This window comes from Cibotium barometz, chromosome 7, assembly GCF_041138505.1.
Source record: "Cibotium barometz isolate CiBa-2024 chromosome 7, ASM4113850v1, whole genome shotgun sequence".
NCBI lineage: Eukaryota > Viridiplantae > Streptophyta > Polypodiopsida > Cyatheales > Cibotiaceae > Cibotium > Cibotium barometz.
This window is the reverse complement of record NC_141052.1, coordinates 22,617,650-22,630,964: the sequence shown is the minus strand read 5'-3', so window position 1 is coordinate 22,630,964 and position 13,315 is coordinate 22,617,650. Positions and strand designations below refer to the sequence as shown.

General features: G+C 39.7%; 1 protein-coding gene across 9 annotated transcripts in view; it reads left to right on the top strand.

Moving 5' to 3' along the window:
- Positions 1-13,315, top strand: part of LOC147636788 (uncharacterized) — a 76,066-nt gene that overhangs the window by 6,022 nt on the left and 56,729 nt on the right. The window contains exon 3 of one of the 9 annotated variants that reach the window (XR_015266228.1): positions 401-443. The exons of 5 other annotated variants lie outside the window; for them this stretch is intronic. The gene's annotated coding sequence lies outside the window, so the exon portion shown is untranslated. Of the gene's footprint in view, positions 1-400; positions 444-7,803; positions 7,821-8,649; positions 8,668-13,315 lie in introns of those variants that run through there. 3 more of the 9 variants (XM_086800330.1, XM_086800328.1, XM_086800331.1) reach the window with 3 other exon arrangements.

Here is a 13,315-nt window from a genome sequence, read left to right as displayed (position 1 = left end):
GGATAAGGATAGCTTTCAAGGTTCCTTATGAGGAGGAGGCATGATCTCTTTAGATGTTTCTTGGAACTTCTTATTGCTTTTCAGTATCATAGAATCAACCTCTTGATATTCAATAAATAACTCCACATCACCTTTTATGTGGATCTAGATAAAAGAGGCTTGTGTCTTTTACTTCTTTGATGATATGCAATTTCTTCCATGTTTGACAATAGAAGCCACTACAGTACCTATTGTAAAAATGAATATATTACTCAAAAGAAATAATATTCATTTATAAAATAAATGAGTACCCAATCATCCTCAGTAGAGAAAAGATTCACGAGGTGGTTGATTAGGTGCTAAGGATTTTGGGATGGATTTACTAATGCTTTTGATCCATCACCATTTCTATGTTTTCTAGTGATTGTAGGGAAGGGAAATACATTTGACTATCCTTTTCTCAAGTACATCAGTCTTATCCTCTTTGTTCAATATTACTACCGTATTGTCATTATATTAAAGAAGCTCTTAAGGAAGCCATGCATATTGGTTTTGAATCTTCATAAATAGTAAAATTGCATGCAATACATTTTGTATAATGGCTAATAAGTTTATTTTTTTTAAATTATCTTTTTGTATTAGAGATTGATATAGACTTACCAAATTAATGTTTCGAGTCCATGAACCTTATTCTTGAGTAAAATTACACTAATGCTACTTGACAAGTTCCATGAAAGGAAACAAGTCTCCTGTAGTAACAAAGTATTTTTAGGATGCACATGCACATGGGATGGGCCTAGGCACATAGGCTTAGGGTCATTTACATTGTGGGATTAAAGAACATGGGCCTTGAGACTATAAAAGGCATGTGCTTTAGGACTATTGTAGCTTTGAACCTTTTAAAATTGCACTTTACTTTCCATTATACTTAGTGTTGATCCCTCAAGCTTTCCATCTCGAGCATTATGATTGATGATACACCTATGTCTCCTACCTTTTCCAGTGGATCATAGTGATGCATTATACTATCATGGGGATTAGCTTTTGATTTAGTGATGCACGTTTGAGATTGGGGATGATAATACTTCAGTTGTTTGATGAGAATACGATAGTGCATGAGTAGAATAGATCTGAGTTCCTAGTGCTAGATGAGTCGGGCTACTCTTTTAGGTCTTTTATTCACAGGGACATCTATGATTCTATCTCTACTCCTAGCTCTCATAGCACACCTTGTAACATGGACAGTCAAGCGTTGCAGATGAGCATAGCGAAGATGACTTTGTTTAGGAGAGAGGATTATGTATATGGATCTAGAGAGATTTTTATTTGATATAGATATCTACTTAGATCCATTGTCATTAGAGATGGATCTTTCTTGGGATCTAGGTCATATACTTGTCATAAAGGGGCATCATGGATTGGTATAGATCATTCTTTTAGGAGTGACCTTAGTGATCTTGGAGATTTTGAGTTTTGTGACTCTACTTACCTCTCATGTATAGACACTCTATCCGTCTCTCTGGTGATGATGAGGTAGACAGTGATCCTATTCATCATGCTTCTACCTTCATACATTACACACATATAGAGAATGTGGCACTTGAGGATGTAGTGCATGGTTCAGATCGTGCTTCTACTCATATCCATGAAGTGGATCCTACCTTTAATTGTTCGAGTAGTGCTTTAGTGGACGATGACATTGGTTCACACTTGATCCTGCAGGATGCTGACTTTATGCTATGTTCTTTTGGCTCTCATGAGTGTCGACACAAGACTATGTTCTTTGGGCCCGGGACATTTTTCTATGCGTGTATTCTATGCCACTTTGGGCAATTGGTTACCTACTATGTGGCATATCATTCTGATGCACCTATAGCACATCTTGGTCATGGTATACATGGTGGTTCCTTGGCCTCTCCATTTGCACACTAGATTGTCTTGGATTTAGAGTGCCTTGGATTTCCTTTTGATCCAAGCAGGATATTGTCTACCCACATCATCGTGTGGGCATCCAATGAACTTTCCATTCAGTCTGAGCAATGTCGAAGATCACATTTTGACAGTGGGGTGGCATTACTTCTTGTTTGACCCAAGTGGCCGCACACTCATGGCATGGGGAGATACAATCTATCCTTTCGACGTGGGTGGCACGAGATCTATGTCATTAATCGTGTGACTCTTCCAATTTCCATTAAATCTAGGAAGCCTCTACACTGTTTATGTCACCCGATCTTCATTTCCACACTTGGATGTATACGGACTATTTGTTTAATTTTTGGATTTTATATATAGCCTCTCAGTGTATGTGTATTGTCATGCATGACCACCCTTCGATTTGGAGGACAAAATCATGTTAAGAGGGGATGGTTTTTAATAAAGTGTTTTTAGGATACACATGCACATGGACTTAGGATCATTTACATGTGGGATTAGGGCACATGGGTCTTGGGACTATAAAAGGCATGTGCTCTAGGACTATTGTAGCTTTGAACCTTTTGACATCTTTCATCTATCATTACTCTTTACTTTCCATTTTCCTTAGTGTTAATCTCTCAAGATTTGTTTAATCCAAGCTAATTAGGCTAATCCATGGCTAAGCTAGATGTTACTTTCTTGGCGTATCATATGGCAAGAGCCAAATTTGGCCTACGTGCAAGAGCAACTGCAAACAGATCAGCTTTAGAATGCATTATTGTGCTTTTGAAGAAAGCTCTCAGTCCATCTCATTACAGTGGTCTATGGCTGCCAGTAGAAAAAGAGAGAAGAAGGGAGTTTGAAATGTAAAGACCTCAGTGGTGTTAAAAAGAAAGGATTTATTTTCTCTCTTTACCCCTTTACATCTTCGTTCTAGCCTAATTAACTTATTTTTCTTTAACCCATTCACACTAGGGTTGGACATTACACTTTTCTATTTACACTCCCCATCTACCTTGCTTATTTACCTTGGGCTTCTCACACGCTTTGAGTGTATTAGTGATACATTAGAATATCATGGGGATCAAATTTTGATTAGTGATACATCCATTGACATGTTTGAGATTGGGTATGATGATACTTTACTTGTTGATGAGCATACGACAGTGCATGAGGAGCATAGACCTAAGTTTCTAGTGCTAGATGAATCACGCTACTCTTTTAGGTCTTCTATCCACATGGATATCTAATGATTCTATCTCTACTCCTAGATCTCATAGCAATGTTGGTAGCTTTCACTTGGGTTTAGTGTATATATTTGGGCAGCCAAGCATTGCACATGATCATAGCAAGCGATGATTTTTTTGCGGTGAGACCTCAAAGTAGAGAGAGGATTATGCATACGGATCTAGAGAGCTTTTCATTTGATCTAGATATTGCTTAGGTCCATTGTTATTAGAGATAGATCTGTCTTGGGATCTAGGTAATATAGGGGCATCATGGATTAGTATAGATCATTCCTATAGGGGTGCCCTTAGTGATCCTGAATACTCTGAGGTTGGGGACTCTACTTAGCTTTCATGTATAGGCACTTTATCCATCTTTAGTAATGATGAGGTCTATGTTGATCTTATTGACCATGCTTCTATCTTGATGGATCACGCACACATAGAGGATCTTGCACTTAAGGATGAAGTGCATGGTTTGGATCATATTTATACTCACATCAATGAAGTGGATTGTGCCTTTGATTGTTTGAGTGGTGCTTTAGTGGATGATGGCATTGGTTTGCACTTGATCGTGCATGATGCCAACTTTGAGCTATGTTCTTTTGGCTCCCATGGGCGTAAACATGAACCAATGTTCTTTGGGGTCGGGACATTTTCCTATGGGTGCATTCTATGTCACTTTGGGGACATGGTGACCGACTATGTGGCACATCATTGTGATGCACCTATAGCACATCTCAGTCGGGTGACATACATGGTGGTTCTTTTGCACCGAGACCATTCCACAATCTTCTGAGGAGTGTTGATTACACTTGGTGGATACCTCAGATTTTGGATTCAAAAAGGCTTACAGTCTTTCCCTTCAACCCTGGTACTACAACGACATTAATATCGAGAATCAATGATGTATACCTTACCTATTTGTTTGATCTTGGAGGGTACATGACTAACTTCTCCATTGACGGTGGTTCCTTAGCCTCTTCACTTGCACAGATTGTCACAGGACCATTGTCCTAGATTTAGAGTGCCTTGGTATTCATTTGATCCAAGCCGGATCTTGTCTAGCCTCATCATCGTGGGAGGCCACTGACCTTTCCATTCAATCCAGGCATCGTCCGAGATCACCTTTTCACAATGGGGCAGTGTTACTTCACGTTTGACTCACGTGGCTATACACTTGTGGTGAAGGGAGATAAGACTTACCCTTTCGACTCGGGTGGCACGAGATCTATGTCCTTGATCGTGAAACCCTTCAGCTTTCCATTCAATCTGGGAGGCCTCTACATCGTTGATGGCATCATGATACCACCTCTATAGCTGAAGAAGAACACCATTGAGAGAGGAGTCTATCACAAGCACCATAGCCCAACAAAAAATAAATATAAAAGGCACTAGAACACCTAGCCACTATCCCTTGGTCCTCAATTGCCCTAATGGGATACGTCAATACCTTCTATCAACTTCCCAAATCAATCCAGCCGCTAACTTAGAATGTCCTCTAAGGCTAGCTCTCACTTCCAACGACTCTAATCTATCACTTAATAGCCTCTCTTGACCATAGTTGACATCCATCTGACTAAACTCCTCTCTAGCTGTGCTCACATTATGCCTCCAAAGTCCTTTGTATCCTGCCAAAAAGTTTCTCTTTGGAGTCCCAAAGTGTCCTCCAGCATCCGCTAGCCTCAAATCCTTGTCCTAAAGCCTCTCTCTCAGAATTAAGCAACTGACCTTTGTCTGACCATAAACTCTCTTGGCTGCCATAGACAAGTCAGTTTTTGTATGCCTTCTGCTTTCGAAGTTGGATAGCATACTGTAGTCCAAAATTGATCCTCTAGTATCCGCTTCGATCCTCCAGCATCCACGGACTTATAGAGATAGTCCCTAGACGTTCCTGATTGTCCTGTTGACCCTCCTCTAACCTTTCATTCATTTTCCTCCTGCAAAGTCAAATTGAAACTTCCCAAAATGTCCTCTGGCAGCTATAAACCCTCAAATGTCAATCAACTTAACCAAATTTCACCTCTCAACCTCTCTGTTGACTACTACACTGCCTCTGAAAGGATTGTTTCCTCCCAACTAGCCTAACTGACCTAGCTGACACAACAAATCTCTCCTTTAAGTCAGCTAACACCACAAGGATCTCAAGACACTTAAACACAACCAGAACCAATCCTCAAAAACTATAAGCTAACCACCACCAGTGTCAGATTTCTAACATAGACACCCTATAAAACAATAAGCCTTTTGATAATTGTCCTTAGACAGACCTAAAACAGTCAGCTATGCCTCACAATTGCTTCCTATCAGCCCAAATAGATTAGAACAGGATTCCAACACAACCTCTTGACTATTCTGATGTCTGGCTAACATAGAATTGACCCCTACTCAGGCTGACTGGCCCAACATAAACTCAATATTATACAAATCTTCACTTATTGCTTTGTCTTCCAAAGAGCTCCTTCTAGGCAACACAGAATTGAACCAAAACCAAAGAACAACTCTTTAATTCACACAACTTGATTATATGTATATTTTGAGAATATTATGCAACACCTAACAGAATCTGGGAGTCAAGATTAAGCAAATGAATGAAAACCAGAACAAAACAAGAGATCTCTCACACATGAGAATGAAAGAAACCAGATCTATGTTCTCAACTTCAACAAAATCATCAACAACTATATAAAATATCCAACAACAACCTTCTTCATGCTCTTCTACTGCAACAGCTTCATCATCAACCAAGTCTTCATATACTTTCTCTAGATCTTTCTAGACTATCATAACTCTGCACCAATATGTCTTTAATCTATATCCATTTACTATCTTTGAATGAATTTTAGCATCCAGCTATCAGCTTGTAAGTTCCATTCTCCTAGATGTGCAAAACTTTGAAAGGTCCTTCCCATTTGATTTGGAATTTTGTCTGGAAAGTGTTATCCAATTTGGTGTTGTACCTAAGCACTAGATCCTCCTCTTTAATATCTTTATCCTTCATTGTCTCATTAAATAGCTTAGCCCTCCTATTTTACTTAGTTGGATGTAGTGATCCAAAGCCCCTTTCCTTACCAGTTGTAGCTCTTGAAGATCCAACAACATCTCTTTATATTCATTTATGTCTTTCTCGTGATGTTTTAACAAAAATTACAAACTGGGGATTTCCACTTCAATGGGTATCAGGCCTTTCTCCCAAAAACTAGGTGGTATGGTGAAAATTTTGTAGCTTTTCTCCTAGTTGTCATGTAGACCCACATAGCTGAAGATACATGTAAGTACCATTTCTTGGGATGTTCTTCCAGACATTTGGTGAAAATTTTACACAACTCCTCATTGAACCTTTCAACTAGCCCATTACATTGTGGATAATAAGGGGTTGAAAACTTGTGTGTAACGTTGAATTTTTGCATAAGCTCTTCTACAATATGGCTTCAGAAACCAAGTCCTTGATCTGTCAACAACTCCCCAAGGAAATGCCAAATCTTGCACACAAATATCTTCAAAAACAGACCTAGCCACTTTCTTTGAAGTAATGCTTTTTACACATCTAGGCTTAGCCCACCAGGTTAAGTAATCTAAGATGTAGGTCCTACCCTTGACAGTTGTGGTTGGATAGAGGACCAATTGCATCTAAAACCCATTTCTCCAAATCTCCATATGAAATAAAAATTTTCCTGAACTCATGGTGCAACACTCTTCTTCCTTGTTCTCACATGTCTCAGAGCTTTTGCACCAATGGTAAACATCCTTCCTTAAACTGGACCACACATAACCTACAGTAAGAATCCTCCTCAGTTAAGGAAAAGTGCCCTCCACATACCCCTTCATGAAATAAATCCATTATGGCCAAGATTTCCTCTAGTTGGGACCCTTCTCAGAACCAAATCCTTGCCCTTCATGTAGAATTGATCGCTAACAATATTGTACTGCTGCAGAGCCCTCCTCATGAAATCATATTTACGTTTTCTGGATAAACTTGAAGGTACCATACCTGTGTGCAAAAACCTTTCAACTTCATGTGAAATCTCTCTTCCAACATAACTAGGGTGGGTTACAATTATGGTATATGCATCCAAATCTTTGCCTAAACTCCCTCTGTCTAATGTATCTGTAGCCTGGTTTTGTTTCCTCTTCACATGTTGAATCTGGGCCTCTTGAAATTTCTGCAGCATCCTTCTGATTTGGAAGCACCATTCCTTGAACTTGGGATTCTTGGACTTTCAAACATTGTGAAGTTGTCTATAATGACCCATAAATTGTATCCCTTGATGATAAATGTGCTAATTCTTCTCTTAAGGTACTGTTGGAGTCCATATTCTAAAGTGGCATACCCAGCTTCATTGCTAGTATACACTTGCAACTTAATACCTTCTTAATATACTAATGTACCTCTTGGATTTAACAAAATAATTCCTCCACTGGCAACCCCTAAGCTTCTCTTAAAGGATCCATCAAAATCCATGGTAAAAGCATTAAACATATCTCCTTTAGGGTCTTTTCACCTGGGTACCGTCTTCTTCATCAACTATCTCTTCCCTTAATAGCAAAGGATTTTGTTTGTATGTCAAAATATTTGCTAATGTAGTCCTTGTACTATACTCCATGTTGTTGAGATGTCAAACTCAACATGAGCTGACACTCACTTGGCACTTACATGACCGTTCGACATTTATATCACTGGCAGGTTTGGTAGTTGGTATCGACATATCTTTGCCAGAGATTCTTTAGCTGGACTACATCGACTAGTCCACATCTACCCACTCCACTTAGTGTGTTCACATTATAGACTACTTGTATATAATCTATTATGTGTGTTAGTCACTTTATCTTCTTTGTAGATATCTTTTGTTGTGTGAAGAAGAAGATGAATTTTTAGTCTCACCTTGTGTATTCTCTTCTAGGGTTTGTGTGAGTGTGTGTTGCAAGAGCTCAAGATCTCTTCTTCCCTGCATCTTTTCATGGTATCCGAGTGTGGTTTATGCTAAGGGTTGAGCGGCAAGCAAGAGAAGCACATGAACCGGTACAAGGGTAAGAGCTTCATCTACTCTTCCCCCTTTGTGTTGGCTACTACACCCTTGTCGGGAGCTCTTCAAGAGGAGTTTGGGAGGCACCAAAAAACGAACTCTGATTAAGGAGCTTTCTTCGTGGGAGGAGAGCTACAGGGGGCAACTATAATATCTATTGGACTTAAATTTTTGGGTCAAAATGCATTTCGGGCGCATTTGGACCTTTGTTTTTCAGTCCGCCAAGCGTTCACGATTATTGCGCGGGGATAAGTTTCGATTCTCTGCAAAACTCTATTTTTGGAACTGCATGAAGGTTGTTTGGTTTTGTAGACACTGTGTACTGCAAATAGGTCTCAAAGTTTTCATTAGGTGTATGTATACAAATTGAGGTCCTTGGTTGTGACAGTTTTGGTGCACTATAGTACCGCCTATAGAGAATACAGCAGTTTGTGCAGGTCAAACAAGAGTGTTGTTTTTAGTAAGTTTGTGTTGTAGATAAGATATTAAATGATGGAATAAACCAGATTATTGCAGAGAAGCTTGACAAGAATAACTTCCATGCTTGGAGGTTTAGATTGACCAACTTCTTGATGGAAAAAGGTTACTGGGACTACATTGAAGGTGAACATGAGGAGGCACCAGAGATACCGGAGATTAATCCAACTACTGCATATGTAAAAGAATTCAAAGATTGAAATCAAGGAGCAAGGAAAGTCATGTATTAGCTTTTTATCAGCATAGAGGACACTATGATTGGGCATATATAGGATGCCAAGTCACCTAAGGAGGCATGGGACACCTTGGTGAAGTTGTATGAAACTAAGACTAAGGTACGAAAGATTTAGTTAAAGAATGAACTTCATACTGTCGAGAAGAAAAATGTATGTGAATGATTATGCCTTGAAGATAAAGGGCATTGTGGAATCCCTTGCATCAATTGGTGTTATGATGATGATAAGGTGAAAGTGTGTGTCTACGTGGTCTCGAGCCACAATACAAGGCGTTCAAAATGTCTATTCAGACTCGGGAGAGCATTCCCAACTTCATAGATTTGGTGTTATCAATGCTGATCATTCAAGAGAAGACTTTGGGTGAAGATCAAGAGTCTCTCACAAAACAAAAATAGTTCAGAGCAGCAGGCCTTCTACACAAGTTTAGGTAGAGGAAGAGGTAGAGGTCGTGGACGTGGCCAAGGTGGTGGCTAAACAGGTAATCAAAAGTATGGTTATCACAGTAGCAACAATCCCAGGATTCACAACAACAACTCACAGGTGGAATAGGCTAGTTTAGAGGCAAGGGGAGTCAAAGAGGTTGTGGTAATTGGCAAAGGTAGCATAATGATACACAAGGTTGTTTTTACTGTGGTAAGCCTAGACATGTGTAGGCATATTGCTATAAGAAGCTGAGTGACATGTGAAATAAAAAAGTACATCAAAACAACTATGCATCCTCTAGCAGAAATAATGAGGATAATGAGAGGTTGTTTGTTATGCAATATATGGTTAATGATGTGTTTGAAAATGATGTAGCAGCATATAAATATGATGTATGATATGTTGATTTAGGTGCTTCAAACCACATGACAAGTCATGTGAGTGGTTTAAGAAAATGAAGAGTCTTGAAAGACCAGGTTTTGTTGAAACAAGGCATGGCACTGCTCATCGGATTGTCCATGTTAGAGATGTGCCATTGTTTATGGTGGATGGTAAGGTGAAGTACCTTGTCGATGTACTTCATATTCCGAACATTACAAAGAATCTACTTTCTGTTGGCCAGATGATTGAGCATGGTTTGCAGGTCTGGTTTAACCCTCATGGATGATGTCTGGATATGTAGAAGACTTTAAGGATAAGTGTAGGTTGATTTTAAAAGGAAATAGATTGGGAATAATGTTTACATTGAATGTAAATATGCTTGAAGTGAGTACTGCAATGTTTGCAAATGGTTCAGGAGTTATTGCAGATACAGAAGTTTGGTATAAGAGAATTAGGCATGTAAATGTACAAAAAATGAAGTCCATGCTGCAGACTAAAGAAATTATGAGAGGGTTGCCTAAGTTTAAAGTTGAAGGTATGCAGAAAGTATGTGAGGCATGTCAATTTGGAAAGAAAACAAAGCATGTATTTTCATATGACAGAAATGTGAGCAGGAATGTACTAGATGTTGTGCATTCAGATGTATGGGATCTTGCAAAGACTATGTCTATGGGTGGCTGCAAGTACTACGTAACATTTATTGATGACCACACCAGGAAAGTGTGGGTGTACTTTATGAAGGAGAAGAGTGAAGTGTTCACTCATTTTTAAAATTTCAGAGTGATGGTGGTTGAAAAATAAACAAGAAGCATATGAAGTGCCTAAGGTCAGATGGAGGGAGAATACTTCTCCAATGAGTTCTCTGAATTCTTGCAAAAGAATGGCATTCAGAGACAATTTACATGTAGATACACTCCTTAACAAAATGGATTTGCTGAGCGAAAAAATAGGCACATTGCAGAGATGGCACGAGCATTGATATAGCAGAGAAGAATATGCTGCATAACTATTGGACTCAGGCTGTGTCTACAATAATTTATATAATGAATAGGACTCCTACTCCTACTTCAGCCATAATGATGTAACGTCAGAGGAGAAGTTTACTGATAAGAAACTTGACTTGTCTCACTTGAAAGTTTTTGGATGTATAGCATATATGCATATGCCAGATGAGTTGCGTACTAAGCTAGATCCAAAGGCTAAAAAATGTGTATTTATTGAATATTCCCTTGATCAAAAGAGATATAGATGCTATAATCTTGCTACATGTGAGGGTAAGCAAGGACGTTGTATTTGATGAGATGAGTAGCTGGCATGTTGCTGAAAAAGATGCTCTTGGGGCTGATGTAAGTGGAAATGTGGCTGCACAGAATGCAAGTCAGCAACTACAGTCATTAAGTGGACTAGGAGAATCCTCATCTAGTGGTTCTGTTGATAGACCATGGAGTGGCAGGCTGCATCATAATACCAGTCTTGGAAATGTAGTTGGCACATCACATAAAGGTAAAGAGAAAAGGGTTGAGCTCCTTGGTATGCCAGATATTTTTGCAGGGCATTCTCTTGTTGATGGTGGAGAGTCTAGTGGCTTAGAGATGAGCCTTGATGAGAAGCTTGGGATTCTAGAAATGAGGACACCTGGTGTGAAGAAGGCTATGGAAGCCATGAATGCAAAGTTACAAAGATCTGGAAGAGTCAAAAACCCTATGCAGAGGTTGACTTTTGATGGTTATGTGGCACATCACTATGCTTATATGGCGAAAGTTGTGCAGGTTGTAGAACCCACATGTTTTGATGAGGCTATTTGAAATGTGTTGTATATAAATGAGACTTGGGATTTGGTGCCGTTTCCTTAAGGCAAGAAAGCTATTGGCTGTAAGTGGGTGTATAAGGTGAAACATAATAGTGATGGTAGCATAAGCAGGTACAAGTCTAGATTGGTAGCCAAAGGATATGTGCAGACACATAGGATTGATTATGAGGAGACATTTTTCCCTGTTGTTGCAAAGATGGAAACTGTGAGAGTTGTGATTACGGTGGCTACAGCTACAGGCTAGTTTTTACATCAAATGAATGTAAAAAATATGTTCTTGTATGGTGACTTGCAAGAAGAGGTGTATATGGATCAGCCACCAGGTTTTGAGGATATAGGTTACCCAGAGTAAAAAAATGTGTTCTTGCATGGTGACTTGCAGCAACAAGAAGAGGTGTATATGGATCAGCCCCGAGGTTTTGAGGATACAGGTCACCACCCAGAATATGTATGTAAGCTTTTTAAGGCCTTGTATGGGCTGAAGCAAGCTTCACAAGCATGGCATGAAAATATTGTTGAGTATCTTGTCACTATTGGTTTTCATATGGCAGATGCAGATCACTCTTTGTATGTAAACAAGAGTGATAAGGGTATTGTTATCATCATCATTTATGTAGATGATCTTATTGTTGGGGGTGACAACTTGGAAGAGATTGAGCATGTGAAAAGTCTTCTGAAAAAGAAGTTTGCGATGAAGGATTTGGGAGATTTGCGCTACTTTTTGGGAATTGAGGTCATTCGCACACCTGAGGGTATTTGGCTCTGTCACCACAGAGAGTATTTTTGGGACATGTTGTCCAAGTATGGCATGGCTGATTGTAAGTTAATCTCGGTTCCATTAGATCAAAATGGCAAGCTTAGCGCGGATGCAGGTTATGTGTTAGAGGATCCCACTATGTACAGGAAGATTGTGGAGTTTGATCTATGTCACAATCAGTAGGCCAGATTTGAGTTACACTATTGGCTTAGAGAGCCAGTTTATGCAAGTTTCGTACAAACCACATCTTGACACTGTGCGATGCACACTTCGATATTGGAGGGCCACTGTTGATTATGCATTGTTTTATGTAGTAGGTGTACCATTGGAGCTATATGGGTACATAGATGGAGATTGGGCAGGTAGCATCTCAGGCAAGAGATCTACCAGTGGATTTATGTTTTCATTGGGGATTTTTCATTGGGGAGTGCTGCTATGACATGGAGCAGCAAGAATCAGCCCATTGTTGCCTTGTCTAGCATAAAGGATCTACGGTGGCAGCGTGTGTGAGGTAGCTTAGTTAGGCAAGCTACATGCTGATTTAGGGTTGCATGTGGAGAGAAAGGTTGTTATATGTTGTGACAATCTTAGCAGTATACAGTTGGCAAGGAACCCAGTTCTCCATGCACGGACAAAACACATTGAGGTACATTACCACTTCATCAGGGAGAGAGTCTTGGAAGGCGACATCGACTTAGCCTACGTCAGCACATAGGATTAGGTCACTAACCTCTTCTCACGAAGGTCTTGGGAGAGATGAGAAGCTCTGCAAATTTCAAGATATGCTTGGAGTTCATGAGCTAGAGTTGAGCTTGAGGGGGAGTGTTGAGATGTCAAGCTCAACATAAGCTGACACTCTCACGAGGTGCTTGCATGACTATTCGACATTTATATCACTGGCAGGTTCGGTAGCTGGCACCGACACCTACAGCTCGACTACACCGACTAATCCACATCTACCCGTTCCACTTAGCGTGTTCACATTATGGACCGCTTGTATATACTCTATTATGTGTGTTAGTCACTTTATCTTCTTTGTAGACCTCTTTTGTTGTGTGAAGAAGAAGAATTTTTAACCTCTCACCTTG